Below are 24,782 nucleotides of genomic sequence, written 5' to 3'. Positions count from 1 at the left end.
ACTAAACTACCAAGCCAATTCTTCACCAGAAAGGAGACAAGCTACCGGGGACCGGTTTCTGGCATTTCAGCCGTCTTCGGCCCGGCTTGCTTGAATCCGGATGGTGCACTGAGAAAGGGACTCATGTCTGAGTATACCCTGCCACACCTATAGTGGCCAAAAACGATTCAGAAAAGGGGGTGGTGATGAACAGAGTGTCTGAATTAGGCAGACCACTCTTACCCAGTCCAAAGATCAGGGCTTGATCCATCACCGTTATTTATCTCACTGCACCATCTCAGCTCAGAACCTGGCTATATGCAAATCAGTCTGTCCCTGGCCCGGTGCATCATGGGAACAGGGCAGACTAAACTACCAAGCCAATTCTTCACCAGAAAGGAGACAAGCTACCGGGGACCGGTTTCTGGCATTTCAGCCGTCTTCGGCCCGGCTTGCTTGAATCCTGATGGTGCAGTGAGAAAGGGACTCATGTCTGAGTATACCCTGCCACACCTATAGTGGCCAAAAACGATTCAGAAAAGGGGGTGGTGATGAACAGAGTGTCTGAATTAAGCAGACCACTCTTACCCAGTCCAAAGATCAGGGCTTGATCCATCACCGTTATTTATCTCACTGCACCATCCCAGCTCAGAACCTGGCTATATGCAAATCAGTCTGTCCCTGGCCCAGTGCATCATGGGAACAGGGCAGACTAAACTACCAAGCCAATTCTTCACCAGAAAGGAGACAAGCTACCGGGGACCGGTTTCTGGCATTTCAGCCGTCTTCGGCCCGGCTTGCTTGAATCCTGATGGTGCAGTGAGAAAGGGACTCATGTCTGAGTATACCCTGCCACACCTATAGTGGCCAAAAACGATTCAGAAAAGGGGGTGGTGACGAACAGAGTGTCTGAATTAAGCAGACCACTCTTACCCAGTCCAAAGATCAGGGCTTGATCCATCACCGTTATTTATCTCACTGACCATCCCAGCTCAGAACCTGGCTATATGCAAATCAGTCTGTCCCTGGCACAGTGCATCATGGGAACAGGGCAGACTAAACTACCAAGCCAATTCTTCACCAGAAAGGAGACAAGCTACCGGGGACCGGTTTCTGGCATTTCAGCCGTCTTCGGCCCGGCTTGCTTGAATCCTGATGGTGCAGTGAGAAAGGGACTCATGTCTGAGTATACCCTACCACACCTATAGTGGCCAAAAACGATTCAGAAAAGGGGGTGGTGATGAACAGAGTGTCTGAATTAAGCAGACCACTCTTACCCAGTCCAAAGACCAGGGCTTGATCCATCACCGTTATTTATCTCACTGCACCATCCCAGCTCAGAACCTGGCTATATGCAAATCAGTCTCTCCCTGGCCCAGTGCATCATGGGAAGAGGGCAGACTAAACTACCAAGCCAATTCTTCACCAGAAAGGAGACAAGCTACCGGGGACCGGTTTCTGGCATTTCAGCCGTCTTCGGCCCGGCTTGCTTGAATCCTGATGGTGCAGTGAGAAAGGGACTCATGTCTGAGTATACCCTGCCACACCTATAGTGGCCAAAAACGATTCAGAAAAGGGGGTGGTGACGAACAGAGTGTCTGAATTAAGCAGACCACTCTTACCCAGTCCAAAGATCAGGGCTTGATCCATCACCGTTATTTATCTCACTGCACCATCCCAGCTCAGAACCTGGCTATATGCAAATCAGTCTGTCCCTGGCCCAGTGCATCATGGGAACAGGGCAGACTAAACTACCAAGCCAATTCTTCACCAGAAAGGAGACAAGCTAACGGGGACCGGTTTCTGGCATTTCAGCCGTCTTCGGCCCGGCTTGCCTGAATCCTGATGGTGCAGTGAGAAAGGGACTCATGTCTGAGTATACCCTGCCACACCTATAGTGGCCAAAAACGATTCAGAAAAGGGGGTGGTGACGAACAGAGTGTCTGAATTAAGCAGACCACTCTTACCCAGTCCAAAGATCAGGGCTTGATCCATCACCGTTATTTATCTCACTGCACCATCCCAGCTCAGAACCTGGCTATATGCAAATCAGTCTGTCCCTGGCCCAGTGCATCATGGGAACAGGGCAGACTAAACTACCAAGCCAATTCTTCACCAGAAAGGAGACAAGCTACCGGGGACCGGTTTCTGGCATTTCAGCCGTCTTCGGCCCGGCTTGCTTGAATCCTGATGGTGCAGTGAAAAAGGGACTCATGTCTGAGTATACCCTGCCACACCTATAGTGGCCAAAAACGATTCAGAAAAGGGGGTGGTGATGAACAGAGTGTCTGAATTAAGCAGACCACTCTTACCCAGTCCAAAGATCAGGGCTTGATCCATCACCGTTATTTATCTCACTGCACCATCCCAGCTCAGAACCTGGCTATATGCAAATCAGTCTGTCCCTGGCCCAGTGCATCATGGGAACAGGGCAGACTAAACTACCAAGCCAATTCTTCACCAGAAAGGAGACAAACTACCGGGGACCGGTTTCTGGCATTTCAGCCGTCTTCGGCCTGGCTTGCTTGAATCCTGATGGTGCAGTGAGAAAGGGACTCATGTCTGAGTATACCCTGCCACACCTATAGTGGCCAAAAACGATTCTGAAAAGGGGGTGGTGACGAACAGAGTGTCTGAATTAAGCAGACCACTCTTACCCAGTCCAAAGATCAGGGCTTGATCCATCACCGTTATTTATCTCACTGCACCATCCCAGCTCAGAACCTGGCTATATGCAAATCAGTCTGTCCCTGGCCCAGTGCATCATGGGAACAGGGCAGACTAAACTACCAAGCCAATTCTTCACCAGAAAGGAGACAAGCTACCGGGGACCGGTTTCTGGCATTTCAGCCGTCTTCGGCCCGGCTTGCTTGAATCCTGATGGTGCAGTGAGAAAGGGACTCATGTCTGAGTATACCCTGCCACACCTATAGTGGCCAAAAATGATTCAGAAAAGGGGGTGGTGATGAACAGAGTGTCTGAATTAAGCAGACCACTCTTACTCAGTCCAAAGATCAGGGCTTGATCCATCACCGTTATTTATCTCACTGTACCATCCCAGCTCAGAACCTGGCTATATGCAAATCAGTCTGTCCCTGGCCCAGTGCATCATGGGAACAGGGCAGACTAAGCTACCAAGCCAATTCTTCACCAGAAAGGAGACAAGCTACCGGGGACCGGTTTCTGGCATTTCAGCCGTCTTCGGCCCGGCTTGCTTGAATCCTGATGGTGCAGTGAGAAAGGGACTCATGTCTGAGTATACCCTGCCACACCTATAGTGGCCAAAAACGATTCTGAAAAGGGGGTGGTGACGAACAGAGTGTCTGAATTAAGCAGACCACTCTTACCCAGTCCAAAGATCAGGGCTTGATCTATCACCGTTATTTATCTCACTGCACCATCCCAGCTCAGAACCTGGCTATATGCAAATCAGTCTGTCCCTGGCCCAGTGCATCATGGGAACAGGGCAGACTAAACTACCAAGCCAATTCTTCACCAGAAAGGAGACAAGCTACCGGGGACCGGTTTCTGGCATTTCAGCCATCTTCGGCCCGGCTTGCTTGAATCCTGATGGTGCAGTGAGAAAGGGACTCATGTCTGAGTATACCCTGCCACACCTATAGTGGCCAAAAACGATTCAGAAAAGGGGGTGGTGATGAACAGAGTGTCTGAATTAAGCAGACCACTCTCACCCAGTCCAAAGATCAGGGCTTGATCCATCACCGTTATTTATCTCACTGCACCATCCCAGCTCAGAACCTGGCTATATGCAAATCAGTCTGTCCCTGGCACAGTGCATCATGGGAACAGGGCAGACTAAACTACCAAGCCAATTCTTCACCAGAAAGGAGACAAGCTACCGGGGACCGGTTTCTGGCATTTCAGCCGTCTTCGGCCCGGCTTGTTTGAATCCTGATGGTGCAGTGAGAAAGGGACTCATGTCTGAGTATACCCTGCCACACCTATAGTGGCCAAAAACGATTCAGAAAAGGGGGTGGTGATGAACAGAGTGTTTGAATTAAGCAGACCACTCTTACCCAGGCCAAAGATCAGGGCTTGATCCATCACAGTTATTTATCTCACTGCACCATCCCAGCTCAGAACCTGGCTATATGCAAATCAGTCTGTCCCTGGACCAGTGCATCATGGGAACAGGGCAGACTAAACTACCAAGCCAATTCTTCACCAGAAAGGAGACAAGCTACCGGGGACCGGTTTCTGGCATTTCAGCCGTCTTCAGCCCGGCTTGCTTGAATCCTGATGGTGCAGTGAGAAAGGGACTCATGTCTGAGTATACCCTGCCACACCTGTAGTGGCCAAAAACGATTCAGAAAAGGGGGTGGTAATGAACAGAGTGTCTGAATTAAGCAGACCACTCTTACTCAGTCCAAAGATCAGGGCTTGATCCATCACCGTTATTTATCTCACTGCACCATCCCAGCTCAGAACCTGGCTATATGCAAATCAGTCTGTCCCTGGCCCAGTGCATCATGGGAACAGGGCAGACTAAACTACCAAGCCAATTCTTCACCAGAAAGGAGACAAGCTAACGGGGACCGGTTTCTGGCATTTCAGCCGTCTTCGGCCCGGCTTGCCTGAATCCTAATGGTGCAGTGAGAAAGGGACTAATGTCTGAGTATACCCTGCCACACCTATAGTGGCCAAAAACGATTCAGAAAAGGGGGTGGTGACGAACAGAGTGTCTGAATTAAGCAGACCACTCTTACCCAGTCCAAAGATCAGGGCTTGATCCATCACCGTTATTTATCTCACTGCACCATCCCAGCTCAGAACCTGGCTATATGCAAATCAGTCTGTCCCTGGCCCAGTGCATCATGGGAACAGGGCAGACTAAACTACCAAGCCAATTCTTCACCAGAAAGGAGACAAGCTACCGGGGACCGGTTTCTGGCATTTCAGCCGTCTTCGGCCCGGCTTGCTTGAATCCTGATGGTGCAGTGAAAAAGGGACTCATGTCTGAGTATACCCTGCCACACCTATAGTGGCCAAAAATGATTCAGAAAAGGTTGTGGTGATGAACAGAGTGTCTGAATTAAGCAGACCACTCTTACCCAGTCCAAAGATCAGGGCTTGATCCATCACCGTTATTTATCTCACTGCACCATCCCAGCTCAGAACCTGGCTATATGCAAATCAGTCTGTCCCTGGCCCAGTGCATCATGGGAACAGGGCAGACTAAACTACCAAGCCAATTCTTCACCAGAAAGGAGACAAGCTACCGGGGACCGGTTTCTGGCATTTCAGCCGTCTTCGGCCCGGCTTGCTTGAATCCTGATGGTGCAGTGAGAAAGGGACTCATGTCTGAGTATACCCTGCCACACCTATAGTGGCCAAAAACGATTCAGAAAAGGGGGTGGTGATGAACAGAGTGTCTGAATTAAGCAGACCACTCTTACCCAGTCCAAAGATCAGGGCTTGATCCATCACCGTTATTTATCTCACTGCACCATCCCAGCTCAGAACCTGGCTATATGCAAATCAGTCTGTCCCTGGCCCAGTGCATCATGGGAACAGGGCAGACTAAACTACCAAGCCAATTCTTCACCAGAAAGGAGACAAGCTACCGGGGACCGGTTTCTGGCATTTCAGCCGTCTTCGGCCCAGCTTGCTTGAATCCTGATGGTGCAGTGAGAAAGGGACTCATGTCTGAGTATACCCTGCCACACCTATAGTGGCCAAAAACGATTTAGAAAAGGGGGTGGTGATGAACAGAGTGTCTGAATTAAGCAGACCACTCTTACCGAGTCCAAAGATCAGGGCTTGATCCATCACCGTTATTTATCTCACTGCACCATCCCAGCTCAGAACCTGGCTATATGCAATTCAGTCTGTCCCTGGCCCAGTGCATCATGGGAACAGGGCAGACTAAACTACCAAGCCAATTCTTCACCAGAAAGGAGACAAGCTACCGGGGACCGGTTTCTGGCATTTCAGCCATCTTCGGCCCGGCTTGCTTGAATCCTAATGGTGCAGTGAGAAAGGGACTCATGTCTGAGTATACCCTGCCACACCTATAGTGGCCAAAAACGATTCAGAAAAGGGGGTGGTGATGAACAGAGTGTTTGAATTAAGCAGACCACTCTTACCCAGGCCAAAGATCAGGGCTTGATCCATCACCGTTATTTATCTCACTGCACCATCCCAGCTCAGAACCTGGCTATATGCAAATCAGTCTGTCCCTGGCCCAGTGCATCATGGGAACAGGGCAGACTAAACTACCAAGCCAATTCTTCACCAGAAAGGAGACAAGCTACCGGGGACCGGTTTCTGGCATTTCAGCCATCTTCGGCCCGGCTTGCTTGAATCCTGATGGTGCAGTGAGAAAGGGACTCATGTCTGAGTATACCCTGCCACACCTATAGTGGCCAAAAACGATTCAGAAAAGGGGGTGGTGATGAACAGAGTGTCTGAATTAAGCAGACCACTCTCACCCAGTCCAAAGATCAGGGCTTGATCCATCACCGTTATTTATCTCACTGCACCATCTCAGCTCAGAACCTGGCTATATGCAAATCAGTCTGTCCCTGGCCCAGTGCATCATGGGAACAGGGCAGACTAAACTACCAAGCCAATTCTTCACCAGAAAGGAGACAAGCTACCGGGGACCGGTTTCTGGCATTTCAGCCATCTTCGGCCCGGCTTGCTTGAATCCTGATGGTGCAGTGAGAAAGGGACTCATGTCTGAGTATACCCTGCCACACCTATAGTGGCCAAAAACGATTCAGAAAAGGGGGTGGTGATGAACAGAGTGTCTGAATTAAGCAGACCACTCTCACCCAGTCCAAAGATCAGGGCTTGATCCATCACCGTTATTTATCTCACTGCACCATCCCAGCTCAGAACCTGGCTATATGCAAATCAGTCTGTCCCTGGCCCAGTGCATCATGGGAACAGGGCAGACTAAACTACCAAGCCAATTCTTCACCAGAAAGGAGACAAGCTACCGGGGACTGGTTTCTGGCATTTCAGCCGTCTTCGGCCCAGCTTGTTTGAATCCTGATGGTGCAGTGCGAAAGGGACTCATGTCTGAGTATACCCTGCCACACCTATAGTGGCCGAAAACGATTCAGAAAAGGGGGTGGTGATGAACAGAGTGTTTGAATTAAGCAGACCACTCTTACCCAGGCCAAAGATCAGGGCTTGATCCATCACCGTTATTTATCTCACTGCACCATCCCAGCTCAGAACCTGGCTATATGCAAATCAGTCTGTCCCTGGACCAGTGCATCATGGGAACAGGGCAGACTAAACTACCAAGCCAATTCTTCACCAGAAAGGAGACAAGCTACCGGGGACCGGTTTCTGGCATTTCAGCCATCTTCAGCCCGGCTTGCTTGAATCCTGATGGTGCAGTGAGAAAGGGACTCATGTCTGAGTATACCCTGCCACACCTATAGTGGCCAAAAACGATTCAGAAAAGGGGGTGGTGATGAACAGAGTGTCTGAATTAAGCAGACCACTTTTACTCAGTCCAAAGATCAGGGCTTGATCCATCCCCGTTATTTATCTCACTGCACCATCCCAGCTCAGAACCTGGCTATATGCAAATCAGTCTGTCCCTGGCCCAGTGCATCATGGGAACAGGGCAGACTAAACTACCAAGCCAATTCTTCACCAGAAAGGAGACAAGCTACCGGGGACCGGTTTCTGGCATTTCAGCCGTCTTCGGCCCGGCTGGCTTGAATCCTGATGGTGCAGTGAGAAAGGGACTCATGTCTGAGTATACCCTGCCACACCTATAGTGGCAAAAAACGATTCAGAAAAAAGGGTGGTGATGAACAGAGTGTCTGAATTAAGCAGACCACTCTTACCCAGTCCAAAGATCAGGGCTTGATCCATCACCGTTATTTATCTCACTGCACCATCCCAGCTCAGAACCTGGCTATATGCAAATCAGTCTGTCCCTGGCCCAGTGCATCATGGGAACAGGGCAGACTAAACTACCAAGCCAATTCTTCACCAGAAAGGAGACAAGCTACCGGGGACCGGTTTCTGGCATTTCAGCCGTCTTTGGCCCGGCTTGCTTGAATCCTGATGGTGCAGTGAGAAAGGGACTCATGTCTGAGTATACCCTGCCACACCTGTAGTGGCCAAAAACGATTCTGAAAAGGGGGTGGTGACGAACAGAGTGTCTGAATTAAGCAGACCACTCTTACCCAGTCCAAAGATCAGGGCTTGATCCATCACCGTTATTTATCTCACTGCATCATCCCAGCTCAGAACCTGGCTATATGCAAATCAGTCTGTCCCTGGCCCAGTGCATCATGGGAACAGGGCAGACTAAACTACCAAGCCAATTCTTCACCAGAAAGGAGACAAGCTACCGGGGACCGGTTTCTGGCATTTCAGCCGTCTTCGGCCCGGCTTGCTTGAATCCTGATGGTGCAGTGAGAAAGGGACTCATGTCTGAGTATACCCTGCCACACCTATAGTGGCCAAAAACGATTCAGAAAAGGGGGTGGTGATGAACAGAGTGTCTGAATTAAGCAGACCACTCTCACCCAGTCCAAAGATCAGGGCTTGATCCATCACCGTTATTTATCTCACTGCACCATCTCAGCTCAGAACCTGGCTATATGCAAATCAGTCTGTCCCTGGCCCAGTGCATCATGGGAACAGGGCAGACTAAACTACCAAGCCAATTCTTCACCAGAAAGGAGACAAGCTACCGGGGACCGGTTTCTGGCATTTCAGCCATCTTCGGCCCGGCTTGCTTGAATCCTGATGGTGCAGTGAGAAAGGGACTCATGTCTGAGTATACCCTGCCACACCTATAGTGGCCAAAAACGATTCAGAAAAGGGGGTGGTGATGAACAGAGTGTCTGAATTAAGCAGACCACTCTCACCCAGTCCAAAGATCAGGGCTTGATCCATCACCGTTATTTATCTCACTGCACCATCCCAGCTCAGAACCTGGCTATATGCAAATCAGTCTGTCCCTGGCCCAGTGCATCATGGGAACAGGGCAGACTAAACTACCAAGCCAATTCTTCACCAGAAAGGAGACAAGCTACCGGGGACTGGTTTCTGGCATTTCAGCCGTCTTCGGCCCGGCTTGTTTGAATCCTGATGGTGCAGTGCGAAAGGGACTCATGTCTGAGTATACCCTGCCACACCTATAGTGGCCGAAAACGATTCAGAAAAGGGGGTGGTGATGAACAGAGTGTTTGAATTAAGCAGACCACTCTTACCCAGGCCAAAGATCAGGGCTTGATCCATCACCGTTATTTATCTCACTGCACCATCCCAGCTCAGAACCTGGCTATATGCAAATCAGTCTGTCCCTGGACCAGTGCATCATGGGAACAGGGCAGACTAAACTACCAAGCCAATTCTTCACCAGAAAGGAGACAAGCTACCGGGGACCGGTTTCTGGCATTTCAGCCATCTTCAGCCCGGCTTGCTTGAATCCTGATGGTGCAGTGAGAAAGGGACTCATGTCTGAGTATACCCTGCCACACCTATAGTGGCCAAAAACGATTCAGAAAAGGGGGTGGTGATGAACAGAGTGTCTGAATTAAGCAGACCACTTTTACTCAGTCCAAAGATCAGGGCTTGATCCATCCCCGTTATTTATCTCACTGCACCATCCCAGCTCAGAACCTGGCTATATGCAAATCAGTCTGTCCCTGGCCCAGTGCATCATGGGAACAGGGCAGACTAAACTACCAAGCCAATTCTTCACCAGAAAGGAGACAAGCTACCGGGGACCGGTTTCTGGCATTTCAGCCGTCTTCGGCCCGGCTTGCTTGAATCCTGATGGTGCAGTGAGAAAGGGACTCATGTCTGAGTATACCCTGCCACACCTGTAGTGGCCAAAAACGATTCTGAAAAGGGGGTGGTGACGAACAGAGTGTCTGAATTAAGCAGACCACTCTTACCCAGTCCAAAGATCAGGGCTTGATCCATCACCGTTATTTATCTCACTGCATCATCCCAGCTCAGAACCTGGCTATATGCAAATCAGTCTGTCCCTGGCCCAGTGCATCATGGGAACAGGGCAGACTAAACTACCAAGCCAATTCTTCACCAGAAAGGAGACAAGCTACCGGGGACCGGTTTCTGGCATTTCAGCCGTCTTCGGCCCGGCTTGCTTGAATCCTGATGGTGCAGTGAGAAAGGGACTCATGTCTGAGTATACCCTGCCACACCTATAGTGGCCAAAAACGATTCAGAAAAGGGGGTGGTGATGAACAGAGTGTCTGAATTAAGCAGACCACTCTCACCCAGTCCAAAGATCAGGGCTTGATCCATCACCGTTATTTATCTCACTGCACCATCCCAGCTCAGAACCTGGCTATATGCAAATCAGTCTGTCCCTGGCCCAGTGCATCATGGGAACAGGGCAGACTAAACTACCAAGCCAATTCTTCACCAGAAAGGAGACAAGCTACCGGGGACCGGTTTCTGGCATTTCAGCCATCTTCGGCCCGGCTTGCTTGAATCCTGATGGTGCAGTGAGAAAGGGGCTCATGTCTGAGTATACCCTGCCACACCTATAGTGGCCAAAAACGATTCAGAAAAGGGGGTGGTGATGAACAGAGTGTCTGAATTAAGCAGACCACTCTCACCCAGTCCAAAGATCAGGGCTTGATCCATCACCGTTATTTATCTCACTGCACCATCCCAGCTCAGAACCTGGCTATATGCAAATCAGTCTGTCCCTGGCCCAGTGCATCATGGGAACAGGGCAGACTAAACTACCAAGCCAATTCTTCACCAGAAAGGAGACAAGCTACCGGGGACTGGTTTCTGGCATTTCAGCCGTCTTCGGCCCGGCTTGTTTGAATCCTGATGGTGCAGTGAGAAAGGGACTCATGTCTGAGTATACCCTGCCACACCTATAGTGGCCAAAAACGATTCAGAAAAGGGGGTGGTGATGAACAGAGTGTTTGAATTAAGCAGACCACTCTTACCCAGGCCAAAGATCAGGGCTTGATCCATCACCGTTATTTATCTCACTGCACCATCCCAGCTCAGAACCTGGCTATATGCAAATCAGTCTGTCCCTGGACCAGTGCATCATGGGAACAGGGCAGACTAAACTACCAAGCCAATTCTTCACCAGAAAGGAGACAAGCTACCGGGGACCGGTTTCTGGCATTTCAGCCATCTTCAGCCCAGCTTGCTTGAATCCTGATGGTGCAGTGAGAAAGGGACTCATGTCTGAGTATACCCTGCCACACCTATAGTGGCCAAAAACGATTCAGAAAAGGGGGTGGTGATGAACAGAGTGTCTGAATTAAGCAGACCACTTTTACTCAGTCCAAAGATCAGGGCTTGATCCATCCCCGTTATTTATCTCACTGCACCATCCCAGCTCAGAACCTGGCTATATGCAAATCAGTCTGTCCCTGGCCCAGTGCATCATGGGAACAGGGCAGACTAAACTACCAAGCCAATTCTTCACCAGAAAGGAGACAAGCTACCGGGGACCGGTTTCTGGCATTTCAGCCGTCTTCGGCCCGGCTTGCTTGAATCCTGATGGTTCAGTGAGAAAGGGACTCATGTCTGAGTATACCCTGCCACACCTGTAGTAGCCAAAAACGATTCTGAAAAGGGGGTGGTGACGAACAGAGTGTCTGAATTAAGCAGACCACTCTTACCCAGTCCAAAGATCAGGGCTTGATCCATCACCGTTATTTATCTCACTGCATCATCCCAGCTCAGAACCTGGCTATATGCAAATCAGTCTGTCCCTGGCCCAGTGCATCATGGGAACAGGGCAGACTAAACTACCAAGCCAATTCTTCACCAGAAAGGAGACAAGCTACCGGGGACCGGTTTCTGGCATTTCAGCCGTCTTCGACCCGGCTTGCTTGAATCCTGATGGTGCAGTGAGAAAGGGACTCATGTCTGAGTATACCCTGCCACACCTATAGTGGCCAAAAATGATTCAGAAAAGGGGGTGGTGATGAACAGAGTGTCTGAATTAAGCAGACCACTCTTACCCAGTCCAAAGATCAGGGCTTGATCCATCACCGTTATTTATCTCACTGCACCATCCCAGCTCAGAACCTGGCTATATGCAAATCAGTCTGTCCCTGGCCCAGTGCATCATGGGAACAGGGCAGACTAAACTACCAAGCCAATTCTTCACCAGAAAGGAGACAAGCTACCGGGGACCGGTTTCTGGCATTTCAGCCGTCTTCGGCCCGGCTTGCTTGAATCCTGATGGTGCAGTGAGAAAGGGACTCATATCTGAGTATACCCTGCCACACCTATAGTGGCCAAAAACGATTCTGAAAAGGGGGTGGTGACGAACAGAGTGTCTGAATTAAGCAGACCACTCTTACCCAGTCCAAAGATCAGGGCTTGATCCATCACCGTTATTTATCTCACTGCATCATCCCAGCTCAGAACCTGGCTATATGCAAATCAGTCTGTCCCTGGCCCAGTGCATCATGGGAACAGGGCAGACTAAACTACCAAGCCAATTCTTCACCAGAAAGGAGACAAGCTACCGGGGACCGGTTTCTGGCATTTCAGCCGTCTTCGGCCCGGCTTGCTTGAATCCTGATGGTGCAGTGAGAAAGGGACTCATGTCTGAGTATACCCTGCCACACCTATAGTGGCCAAAAATGATTCAGAAAAGGGGGTGGTGATGACCAGAGTGTCTGAATTAAGCAGACCACTCTTACCCAGTCCAAAGATCAGGGCTTGATCCATCACCGTTATTTATCTCACTGCACCATCCCAGCTCAGAACCTGGCTATATGCAAATCAGTCTATCCCTGGCACAGCGCATCATGGGAACAGGGCAGACTAAACTACCAAGCCAATTCTTCACCAGAAAGGAGACAAGCTACCGGGGACCGGTTTCTGGCATTTCAGCCGTCTTCGGCCCGGCTTGCTTGAATCCTGATGGTGCAGTGAAAAAGGGACTCATGTCTGAGTATACCCTGCCACACCTATAGTGGCCAAAAACAATTCAGAAAAGGGGGTGGTGATGAACAGAGTGTCTGAATTAAGCGGACCACTCTTACCCAGTCCAAAGATCAGGGCTTGATCCATCACCGTTATTTATCTCACTGCACCATCCCAGCTCAGAACCTGGCTATATGCAAATCAGTCTGTCCCTGGCCCAGTGCATCATGGGAACAGGGCAGACTAAACTACCAAGCCAATTCTTCACCAGAAAGGAGACAAACTACCGGGGACCGGTTTCTGGCATTTCAGCCGTCTTCGGCCCGGCTTGCTTGAATCCTGATGGTGCAGTGAGAAAGGGACTCATGTCTGAGTATACCCTGCCACACCTATAGTGGCCAAAAACGATTCAGAAAAGGGGGTGGTGATGAACAGAGTGTTTGAATTAAGCAGACCACTCTTACCCAGGCCAAAGATCAGGGCTTGATCCATCACCGTTATTTATCTCACTGCACCATCCCAGCTCAGAACCTGGCTATATGCAAATCAGTCTGTCCCTGGCCCAGTGCATCATGGGAACAGGGCAGACTAAACTACCAAGCCAATTCTTCACCAGAAAGGAGACAAGCTACCGGGGACCGGTTTCTGGCATTTCAGCCATCTTCGGCCCTGCTTGCTTGAATCCTAATGGTGCAGTGAGAAAGGGACTCATGTCTGAGTATACCCTGCCACACCTATAGTGGCCAAAAACGATTCAGAAAAGGGGGTGGTGATGAACAGAGTGTTTGAAATAAGCAGACCACTCTTACCAAGGCCAAAGATCAGGGCTTGATCCATCACCGTTATTTATCTCACTGCACCATCCCAGCTCAGAACCTGGCTATATGCAAATCAGTCTGTCCCTGGCCCAGTGCATCATGGGAACAGGGCAGACTAAACTACCAAGCCAATTCTTCACCAGAAAGGAGACAAGCTACCGGGGACCGGTTTCTGGCATTTCACCCATCTTCGGCCCGGCTTGCTTGAATCCTGATGGTGCAGTGAGAAAGGGACTCATGTCTGAGTATACCCTGCCACACCTATAGTGGCCAAAAACGATTCAGAAAAGGGGGTGGTGATGAACAGAGTGTCTGAATTAAGCAGACCACTCTCACCCAGTCCAAAGATCAGGGCTTGATCCATCACCGTTATTTATCTCACTGCACCATCCCAGCTCAGAACCTGGCTATATGCAAATCAGTCTGTCCCTGGCCCAGTGCATCATGGGAACAGGGCAGACTAAACTACCAAGCCAATTCTTCACCAGAAAGGAGACAAGCTACCGGGGACCGGTTTCTGGCATTTCAGCCATCTTCGGCCCGGCTTGCTTGAATCCTGATGGTGCAGTGAGAAAGGGACTCATGTCTGAGTATACCCTGCCACACCTATAGTGGCCAAAAACGATTCAGAAAAGGGGGTGGTGATGAACAGAGTGTTTGAATTAAGCAGACCACTCTTACCCAGGCCAAAGATCAGGGCTTGATCCATCACCGTTATTTATCTCACTGCACCATCCCAGCTCAGAACCTGGCTATATGCAAATCAGTCTGTCCCTGGCCCAGTGCATCATGGGAACAGGGCAGACTAAACTACCAAGCCAATTCTTCACCAGAAAGGAGACAAGCTACCGGGGACCGGTTTCTGGCATTTCAGCCGTCTTCGGCCCAGCTTGCTTGAATCCTGATGGTGCAGTGAGAAAGGGACTCATGTCTGAGTATACCCTGCCACACCTGTAGTGGCCAAAAATGATTCTGAAAAGGGGGTGGTGACGAACAGAGTGTCTGAATTAAGCAGACCACTCTTACCCAGTCCAAAGATCAGGGCTTGATCCATCACCGTTATTTATCTCACTGCATCATCCCAGCTCAGAACCTGGCTATATGCAAATCAGTCTGTCCCTGGCCCAGTGCATCATGGGAACAGGGCAGACTAAACTACCAAGCCAATTCTTCACCAGAAAGGAGACAAGCTACCGGGGACCGGTTTCTGGCATTTCAGCCGTCTTCGGCCCGGCTTGCTTGAATCCTGATGGTGCAGTGAGAAAGGGACTCATGTCTGAGTATACCCTGCCACACCTATAGTGGCCAAAAATGATTCAGAAAAGGGGGTGGTGATGAACAGAGTGTCTGAATTAAGCAGACCACTCTTACCCAGTCCAAAGATCAGGGCTTGATCCATCACCGTTATTTATCTCACTGCACCATCCCAGCTCAGAACCTGGCTATATGCAAATCAGTCTGTCCCTGGCCCAGTGCATCATGGGAACAGGGCAGACTAAACTACCAAGCCAATTCTTCACCAGAAAGGAGACAAGCTACCGGGGACCGGTTTCTGGCATTTCAGCCGTCTTCGGCCCGGCTTGCTTGAATCCTGATGGTGCAGTGAGAAAGGGACTCATGTCTGAGTATACCCTGCCACACCTATAGTGGCCAAAAACGATTCTGAAAAGGGGGTGGTGACGAACAGAGTGTCTGAATTAAGCAGACCACTCTTACCCTAGTCCAAAGATCAGGGCTTGATCCATCACCGTTATTTATCTCACTGCACCATCCCAGCTCAGAACCTGGCTATATGCAAATCAGTCTTTCCCTGGCCCAGTGCATCATGGGAACAGGGCAGACTAAACTACCAAGCCAATTCTTCACCAGAAAGGAGACAAGCTACCGGGGACCGGTTTCTGGCATTTCAGCCGTCTTCGGCCCAGCTTGCTTGAATCCTGATGGTGCAGTGAGAAAGGGACTCATGTCTGAGTATACCCTGCCACACCTATAGTGGCCAAAAATGATTCAGAAAAGGGGGTGGTGATGACCAGAGTGTCTGAATTAAGCAGACCACTCTTACCCAGTCCAAAGATCAGGGCTTGATCCATCACCGTTATTTATCTCACTGCACCATCCCAGCTCAGAACCTGGCTATATGCAAATCAGTCTATCCCTGGCACAGTGCATCATGGGAACAGGGCAGACTAAACTACCAAGCCAATTCTTCACCAGAAAGGAGACAAGCTACCGGGGACCGGTTTCTGGCATTTCAGCCGTCTTCGGCCCGGCTTGCTTGAATCCTGATGGTGCAGTGAGAAAGGGACTCATGTCTGAGTATACCCTACCACACCTATAGTGGCCAAAAACGATTCAGAAAAGGGGGTGGTGATGAACAGAGTGTCTGAATTAAGCAGACCACTCTTACCCAGTCCAAAGATCAGGGCTTGATCCATCACCGTTATTTATCTCACTGCACCATCCCAGCTCAGAACCTGGCTATATGCAAATCAGTCTGTCCCTGGCCCAGTGCATCATGGGAACAGGGCAGACTAAACTACCAAGCCAATTCTTCACCAGAAAGGAGACAAGCTACCGGGGACCGGTTTCTGGCATTTCAGCCGTCTTCGGCCCGGCTTGCTTGAATCCTGATGGTGCAGTGAGAAAGGGACTCATGTCTGAGTATACCCTGCCACACCTATAGTGGCCAAAAACGATTCAGAAAAGGGGGTGGTGACGAACAGAGTGTCTGAATTAAGCAGACCACTCTTACCTAGTCCAAAGATCAGGGCTTGATCCATCACCGTTATTTATCTCACTGCACCATCCCAGCTCAGAACCTGGCTATATGCAAATCAGTCTGTCCCTGGCCCAGTGCATCATGGGAACAGGGCAGACTAAACTACCAAGCCAATTCTTCACCAGAAAGGAGACAAGCTAACGGGGACCGGTTTCTGGCATTTCAGCCGTCTTCGGCCCGGCTTGCCTGAATCCTGATGGTGCAGTGAGAAAGGGACTCATGTCTGAGTATACCCTGCCACACCTATAGTGGCCAAAAACGATTCAGAAAAGGGGGTGGTGACGAACAGAGGGTCTGAATTAAGCAGACCACTCTTACCCAGTCCAAAGATCAGGGCTTGATCCATCACCGTTATTTATCTCACTGCACCATCCCAGCTCAGAACCTGGCTATATGCAAATCAGTCTGTCCCTGGCCCAGTGCATCATGGGAACAGGGCAGACTAAACTACCAAGCCAATTCTTCAGCAGAAAGGAGACAAACTACCGGGGACCGGTTTCTGGCATTTCAGCCGTCTTCGGCCCGGCTTGCTTGAATCCTGATGGTGCAGTGAGAAAGGGACTCATGTCTGAGTATACCCTGCCACACCTATAGTGGCCAAAAACGATTCAGAAAAGGGGGTGGTGATGAACAGAGTGTTTGAATTAAGCAGACCACTCTTACCCAGGCCAAAGATCAGGGCTTGATCCATCACCGTTATTTATCTCACTGCACCATCCCAGCTCAGAACCTGGCTATATGCAAATCAGTCTGTCCCTGGCCCAGTGCATCATGGGAACAGGGCAGACTAAACTACCAAGCCAATTCTTCACCAGAAAGGAGACAAGCTACCGGGGACCGGTTTCTGGCATTTCAGCCGTCTTCGGCCCGGCTTGCTTGAATCCTGATGGTGCAGTGAGAAAGGGACTCATGTCTGAGTATACCCTGCCACACCTATAGTGGCTAAAAACGATTCAGAAAAGGGGGTGGTGATGAACAGAGTGTCTGAATTAAGCAGACCACTCTTACCGAGTCCAAAGATCAGGGCTTGATCCATCACCGTTATTTATCTCACTGCACCATCCCAGCTCAGAACCTGGCTATATGCAAATCAGTCTGTCCCTGGCCCAGTGCATCATGGGAACAGGGCAGACTAAACTACCAAGCCAATTCTTCACCAGAAAGGAGACAAGCTACCGGGGACCGGTTTCTGGCATTTCAGCCGTCTTCGGCCCGGCTTGCTTGAATCCTGATGGTGCAGTGAGAAAGGGACTCATGTCTGAGTATACCCTGCCACACCTATAGTGGCCAAAAACGATTCAGAAAAGGGGGTGGTGATGAACAGAGTGTTTGAATTAAGCAGACCACTCTTACCCAGGCCAAAGATCAGGGCTTGATCCATCACCATTATTTATCTCACTGCACCATCCCAGCTCAGAACCTGGCTATATGCAAATCAGTCTGTCCCTGGCCCAGTGCATCATGGGAACAGGGCAGACTAAACTACCAAGCCAATTCTTCACCAGAAAGGAGACAAGCTACCGGGGACCGGTTTCTGGCATTTCAGCCGTCTTCGGCCCGGCTTGCTTGAATCCTGATGGTGCAGTGAGAAAGGGACTCATGTCTGAGTATACCCTGCCACACCTATAGTGGCCAAAAACGATTCAGAAAAGGGGGTGGTGATGAACAGAGTGTCTGAATTAAGCAGACCACTCTTACCCAGTCCAAAGATCAGGGCTTGATCCATCACCGTTATTTATCTCACTGCACCATCCCAGCTCAGAACCTGGCTATATGCAAATCAGTCTGTCCCTGGCCCAGTGCATCATGGGAACAGGGCAGACTAAACTACCAAGCCAATTCTTCACCAGAAAGGAGACAAGCTACCGGGGACCGGTTTCTGGCATTTCAGCCATCTTCGGCCCGGTTTGCTTGAATCCTGATGGTGCAGTGTCAAAGGGACTCATGTCTGAGTATACCCTGCCACACCTATAGTGGCCAAAAACGATTCAGAAAAGGGGGTGGTGATGAACAGAGTGTCTGAATTAAGCAGACCACTCTTACCCAGTCCAAAGACCAGGGCTTGATCCATCACCGTTATTTATCTCACTGCACCATCTCTGCTCAGAACCTGGCTATATGCAAATCAGTCTGTCCCTGGCCCAGTGCATCATGGGAACAGGGCAGACTAAATTACAAAGCCAATTCTTCACCAGAAAGGAGACAAGCTACCGGGGACCGGTTTCTGGCATTTCAGCCGTCTTCGGCCCGGCTTGCTTGAATCCTGATCGTGCAGTGAGAAAGGGACTCATGTCTGAGTATACCCTGCCACACCTATAGTGGCCAAAAACGATTCAGAAAAGGGGGTGGTGATGAACAGAGTGTCTGAATTAAGCAGACCACTCTTACCCAGTCCAAAGATCAGGGCTTGATCCATCACCGTTATTTATCTCACTGCACCATCCCAGCTCAGAACCTGGCTATACGCAAATCAGTCTGTCCCTGGCCCAGTGCATCATGGGAACAGGGCAGACTAAACTACCAAGCAAATTCTTCACCAGAAAGGAGACAAACTACCGGGGACCGGTTTCTGGCATTTCAGCCGTCTTCATCCCGGCTTGCTTGAATCCTGATGGTGCAGTGAGAAAGGGACTCATGTCTGAGTATACCCTGCCACACCTATAGTGGCCAAAAACGATTCAGAAAAGGGGGTGGTGATGAACAGAGTGTTTGAATTAAGCAGACCACTCTTACCCAGGCCAAAGATCAGGGCTTGATCCATCACCGTTATTTATCTCACTGCACCATCCCAGCTCAGAACCTGGCTATATGCAAATCAGTCTGTCCCTGGCCCAGTGCATCATGGGAACAGGGCAGACTAAACTACCAAGGCAATTCTTCACCAGAAAGGAGACAAGCTACCGGGGACCGGTTTCTGGCATTTCAGCCGTCTTCGGCCCGGCTTGCTTGAATCCTGATGGTGCAGTGAGAAAGGGACTCATGTCTGAGTATACCCTGCCACACCTATAGTGTCCAAAAACGATTCAGAAAAGGGGGTGGTGATGAACAGAGTGTCTGAATTAAGCAGACCACTCTTACCCAGTCCAAAGATCAGGGCTTGATCCATCACCGTTATTTATCTCACTGCACCATCCCAGCTCAGAACCTGGCTATATGAAAATCAGTCTGTCCCTGGCCCAGTGCATCATGGGAACAGGGCAGACTAAACTACCAAGCCAATTCTTCACCAGAAAGGAGACAAGCTACCGGGGACCGGTTTCTGGCATTTCAGCCGTCTTCGGCCCGGCTTGCTTGAATCCTGATGGTGCAGTGAGAAAGGGACTCATGTCTGAGTATACCCTGCCACACCTATAGTGGCCAAAAACGATTCAGAAAAGGGGGTGGTGATGAACAGAGTGTCTGAATTAAGCAGACCACTCTTACCGAGTCCAAAGATCAGGGCTTGATCCATCACCGTTATTTATCTCACTGCACCATCCCAGCTCAGAACCTGGCTATATGCAAATCAGTCTGTCGCTGGCCCAGTGCATCATGGGAACAGGGCAGACTAAACTACCAAGCCAATTCTTCACCAGAAAGGAGACAAGCTACCGGGGACCGGTTTCTGGCATTTCAGCCGTCTTCGGCCCGGCTTGCTTGAATCCTGATGGTGCAGTGAGAAAGGGACTCATGTCTGAGTATACCCTGCCACACCTATAGTGGCCAAAAACGATTCAGAAAAGGGGGTGGTGATGAACAGAGTGTTTGAATTAAGCAGACCACTCTTACCCAGGCCAAAGATCAGGGCTTGATCCATCACCGTTATTTATCTCACTGCACCATCCCAGCTCAGAACCTGGCTATATGCAAATCAGTCTGTCCCTGGCCCAGTGCATCATGGGAACAGGGCAGACTAAACTACCAAGCCAATTCTTCACCAGAAAGGAGACAAGCTACCGGGGACCGGTTTCTGGCATTTCAGCCATCTTCGGCCCGGCTTGCTTGAATCCTGATGGTGCAGTGAGAAAGGGACTCATGTCTGAGTATACCCTGCCACACCTATAGTGGCCAACAACGATTCAGAAAAGGGGATGGTGATGAACAGAGTGTCTGAATTAAGCAGACCACTCTCACCCAGTCCAAAGATCAGGGCTTGATCCATCACTGTTATTTATCTCACTGCACCATCCCAGCTCAGAACCTGGCTATATGCAAATCAGTCTGTCCCTGGCCCAGTGCATCATGGGAACAGGGCAGACTAAACTACCAAGCCAATTCTTCACCAGAAAGGAGACAAGCTACCGGGGACCGGTTTCTGGCATTTCAGCCGTCTTTGGCCCGGCTTGCTTGAATCCTGATGGTGCAGTGTGAAAGGGACTCATGTCTGAGTATACCCTGCCACACCTATAGTGGCCAAAAACGATTCAGAAAAGGGGGTGGTGATGAACAGAGTGTCTGAATTAAGCAGACCACTCTTACCCAGTCCAAAGACCAGGGCTTGATCCATCACCGTTATTTATCTCACTGCACCATCCCCGCTCAGAACCTGGCTATATGCAAATCAGTCTGTCCCTGGCCCAGTGCATCATGGGAACAGGGCAGACTAAACTACAAAGCCAATTCTTCACCAGAAAGGAGACAAGCTACCGGGGATCGGTTTCTGGCATTTCAGCCGTCTTGGGCCCGGCTTGCTTGAATCCTGATCGTGCAGTGAGAAAGGGACTCATTTCTGAGTATACCCTGCCACACCTATAGTGGCCAAAAACGATTCTGAAAAGGGGGTGGTGACGAACAGAGTGTCTGAATTAAGCAGACCACTCTTACCGAGTCCAAAGATCAGGGCTTGATCCATCACCGTTATTTATCTCACTGCACCATCCCAGCTCAGAACCTGGCTATATGCAAATCAGTCTGTCCCTGGCCCAGTGCATCATGGGAACAGGGCAGACTAAACTACCAAGCAAATTCTTCACCAGAAAGGAGACAAACTACCGGGGACCGGTTTCTGGCATTTCAGCCGTCTTCATCCCGGCTTGCTTGAATCCTGATGGTGCAGTGAGAAAGGGACTCATGTCTGAGTATACCCTGCCACACCTATAGTGGCCAAAAACGATTCAGAAAAGGGGGTGGTGATGAACAGAGTGTTTGAATTAAGCAGACCACTCTTACCCAGGCCAAAGATCAGGGCTTGATCCATCACCGTTATTTATCTCACTGCACCATCCCAGCTCAGAACCTGGCTATATGCAAATCAGTCTGTCCCTGGCCCAGTGCATCATGGGAACAGGGCAGACTAAACTACCAAGGCAATTCTTCACCAGAAAGGAGACAAGCTACCGGGGACCGGTTTCTGGCATTTCAGCCGTCTTCGGCCCGGCTTGCTTGAATCCTGATGGTGCAGTGAGAAAGGGACTCATGTCTGAGTATACCCTGCCACACCTATAGTGTCCAAAAACGATTCAGAAAAGGGGGTGGTGATGAACAGAGTGTCTGAATTAAGCAGACCACTCTTACCCAGTCCAAAGATCAGGGCTTGATCCATCACCGTTATTTATCTCACTGCACCATCCCAGCTCAGAACCTGGCTATATGAAAATCAGTCTGTCCCTGGCCCAGTGCATCATGGGAACAGGGCAGACTAAACTACCAAGCCAATTCTTCACCAGAAAGGAGACAAGCTACCGGGGACCGGTTTCTGGCATTTCAGCCGTCTTCGGCCCGGCTTGCTTGAATCCTGATGGTGCAGTGAGAAAGGGACTCATGTCTGAGTATACCCTGCCACACCTATAGTGGCCAAAAACGATTCAGAAAAGGGGGTGGTGATGAACAGAGTGTCTGAATTAAGCAGACCACTCTTACCGAGTCCAAAGATCAGGGCTTGATCCATCACCGTTATTTATCTCACTGCACCATCCCAGCTCAGAACCTGGCTATATGCAAATCAGTCTGTCGCTGGCCCAGTGCATCATGGGAACAGGGCAGACTAAACTACCAAGCCAATTCTTCACCAGAAAGGAGACAAGCTACCGGGGACCGGTTTCTGGCATTTCAGCCGTCTTCGGCCCGGCTTGCTTGAATCCTGATGGTGCAGTGAGAAAGGGACTCATGTCTGAGTATACCCTGCCACACCTATAGTGGCCAAAAACGATTCAGAAAAGGGGGTGGTGATGAACAGAGTGTTTGAATTAAGCAGACCACTCTTACCCAGGCCAAAGATCAGGGCTTGATCCATCACCGTTATTTATCTCACTGCACCATCCCAGCTCAGAACCTGGCTATATGCAAATCAGTCTGTCCCTGGCCCAGTGCATCATGGGAACAGGGCAGACTAAACTACCAAGCCAATTCTTCACCAGAAAGGAGACAAGCTACCGGGGACCGGTTTCTGGCATTTCAGCCATCTTCGGCCCGGCTTGCTTGAATCCTGATGGTGCAGTGAGAAAGGGACTCATGTCTGAGTATACCCTGCCACACCTATAGTGGCCAACAACGATTCAGAAAAGGGGATGGTGATGAACAGAGTGTCTGAATTAAGCAGACCACTCTCACCCAGTCCAAAGATCAGGGCTTGATCCATCACTGTTATTTATCTCACTGCACCATCCCAGCTCAGAACCTGGCTATATGCAAATCAGTCTGTCCCTGGCCCAGTGCATCATGGGAACAGGGCAGACTAAACTACCAAGCCAATTCTTCACCAGAAAGGAGACAAGCTACCGGGGACCGGTTTCTGGCATTTCAGCCGTCTTTGGCCCGGCTTGCTTGAATCCTGATGGTGCAGTGTGAAAGGGACTCATGTCTGAGTATACCCTGCCACACCTATAGTGGCCAAAAACGATTCAGAAAAGGGGGTGGTGATGAACAGAGTGTCTGAATTAAGCAGACCACTCTTACCCAGTCCAAAGACCAGGGCTTGATCCATCACCGTTATTTATCTCACTGCACCATCCCCGCTCAGAACCTGGCTATATGCAAATCAGTCTGTCCCTGGCCCAGTGCATCATGGGAACAGGGCAGACTAAACTACAAAGCCAATTCTTCACCAGAAAGGAGACAAGCTACCGGGGATCGGTTTCTGGCATTTCAGCCGTCTTGGGCCCGGCTTGCTTGAATCCTGATCGTGCAGTGAGAAAGGGACTCATGTCTGAGTATACCCTGCCACACCTATAGTGGCCAGAAACGATTCAGAAAAGGGGGTGGTGATGAACAGAGTGTCTGAATTAAGCAGACCACTCTTACCCAGTCCAAAGATCAGGGCTTGATCCATCACCGTTATTTATCTCACTGCACCATCCCAGCTCAGAACCTGGCTATATGCAAATCAGTCTGTCCCTGGCCCAGTACATCATGGGAACAGGGCAGACTAAACTACCAAGCCAATTCTTCACCAGAAAGGAGACAAGCTACCGGGGACCAGTTTCTGGCATTTCAGCCGTCTTCGGCCCGGCTTGCTTGAATCCTGATGGTGCAGTGAGAAAGGGACTCATGTCTGAGTATACCCTGCCACACCTATAGTGGCCAAAAACGATTCAGAAAAGTGGGTGGTGATGAACAGAGTGTTTGAATTAAGCAGACCACTCTTACCCAGGCCAAAGATCAGGGCTTGATCCATCACCGTTATTTATCTCACTGCACCATCCCAGCTCAGAACCTGGCTATATGCAAATCAGTCTGTCCCTGGCCCAGTGCATCATGGGAACAGGGCAGACTAAACTACCAAGCCAATTCTTCACCAGAAAGGAGACAAGCTACCGGGGACCGGTTTCTGGCATTTCAGCCGTCTTTGGCCCGGCTTGCTTGAATCCTGATGGTGCAGTGAGAAAGGGACTCATGTCTGAGTATACCCTGCCACACCTATAGTGGCCAAAAACGATTCAGAAAAGGGGGTGGTGATGAATAGAGTGTCTGAATTAAGCAGGCCACTCTTACCCAGTCCAAAGATCAGGGCTTGATCCATCACCGTTATTTATCTCACTGCACCATCCCAGCTCAGAACCTGGCTATATGCAAATCAGTCTGTCCCTGGCCCAGTGCATCATGGGAACAGGGCAGACTAAACTACCAAGCCAATTCTTCACCAGAAAGGAGACAAGCTACCAGGGACCGGTTTCTGGCATTTCAGCCGTCTTCGGCCCGGCTTGTTTGAATCCTGATGGTGCAGTGAGAAAGGGACTCATGTCTGAGTATACCTTCCACACCTATAGTGGCCAAAAACGATTCAGAAAAGGGGGTGGTGATGAACAGAGTGTCTGAATTAAGCAGACCACTCTTACCGAGTCCAAAGATCAGGGCTTGATCCATCACCGTTATTTATCTCACTGCACCATCCCAGCTCAGAA

Source organism: Lissotriton vulgaris, chromosome 4_1, assembly GCF_964263255.1.
Source record: "Lissotriton vulgaris chromosome 4_1, aLisVul1.2, whole genome shotgun sequence".
In the NCBI taxonomy this organism is placed as follows: Eukaryota; Metazoa; Chordata; class Amphibia; order Caudata; family Salamandridae; genus Lissotriton; species Lissotriton vulgaris.
The sequence above is the reverse complement of the archived record's forward strand: the minus strand, read 5'-3'. Positions refer to the sequence as shown.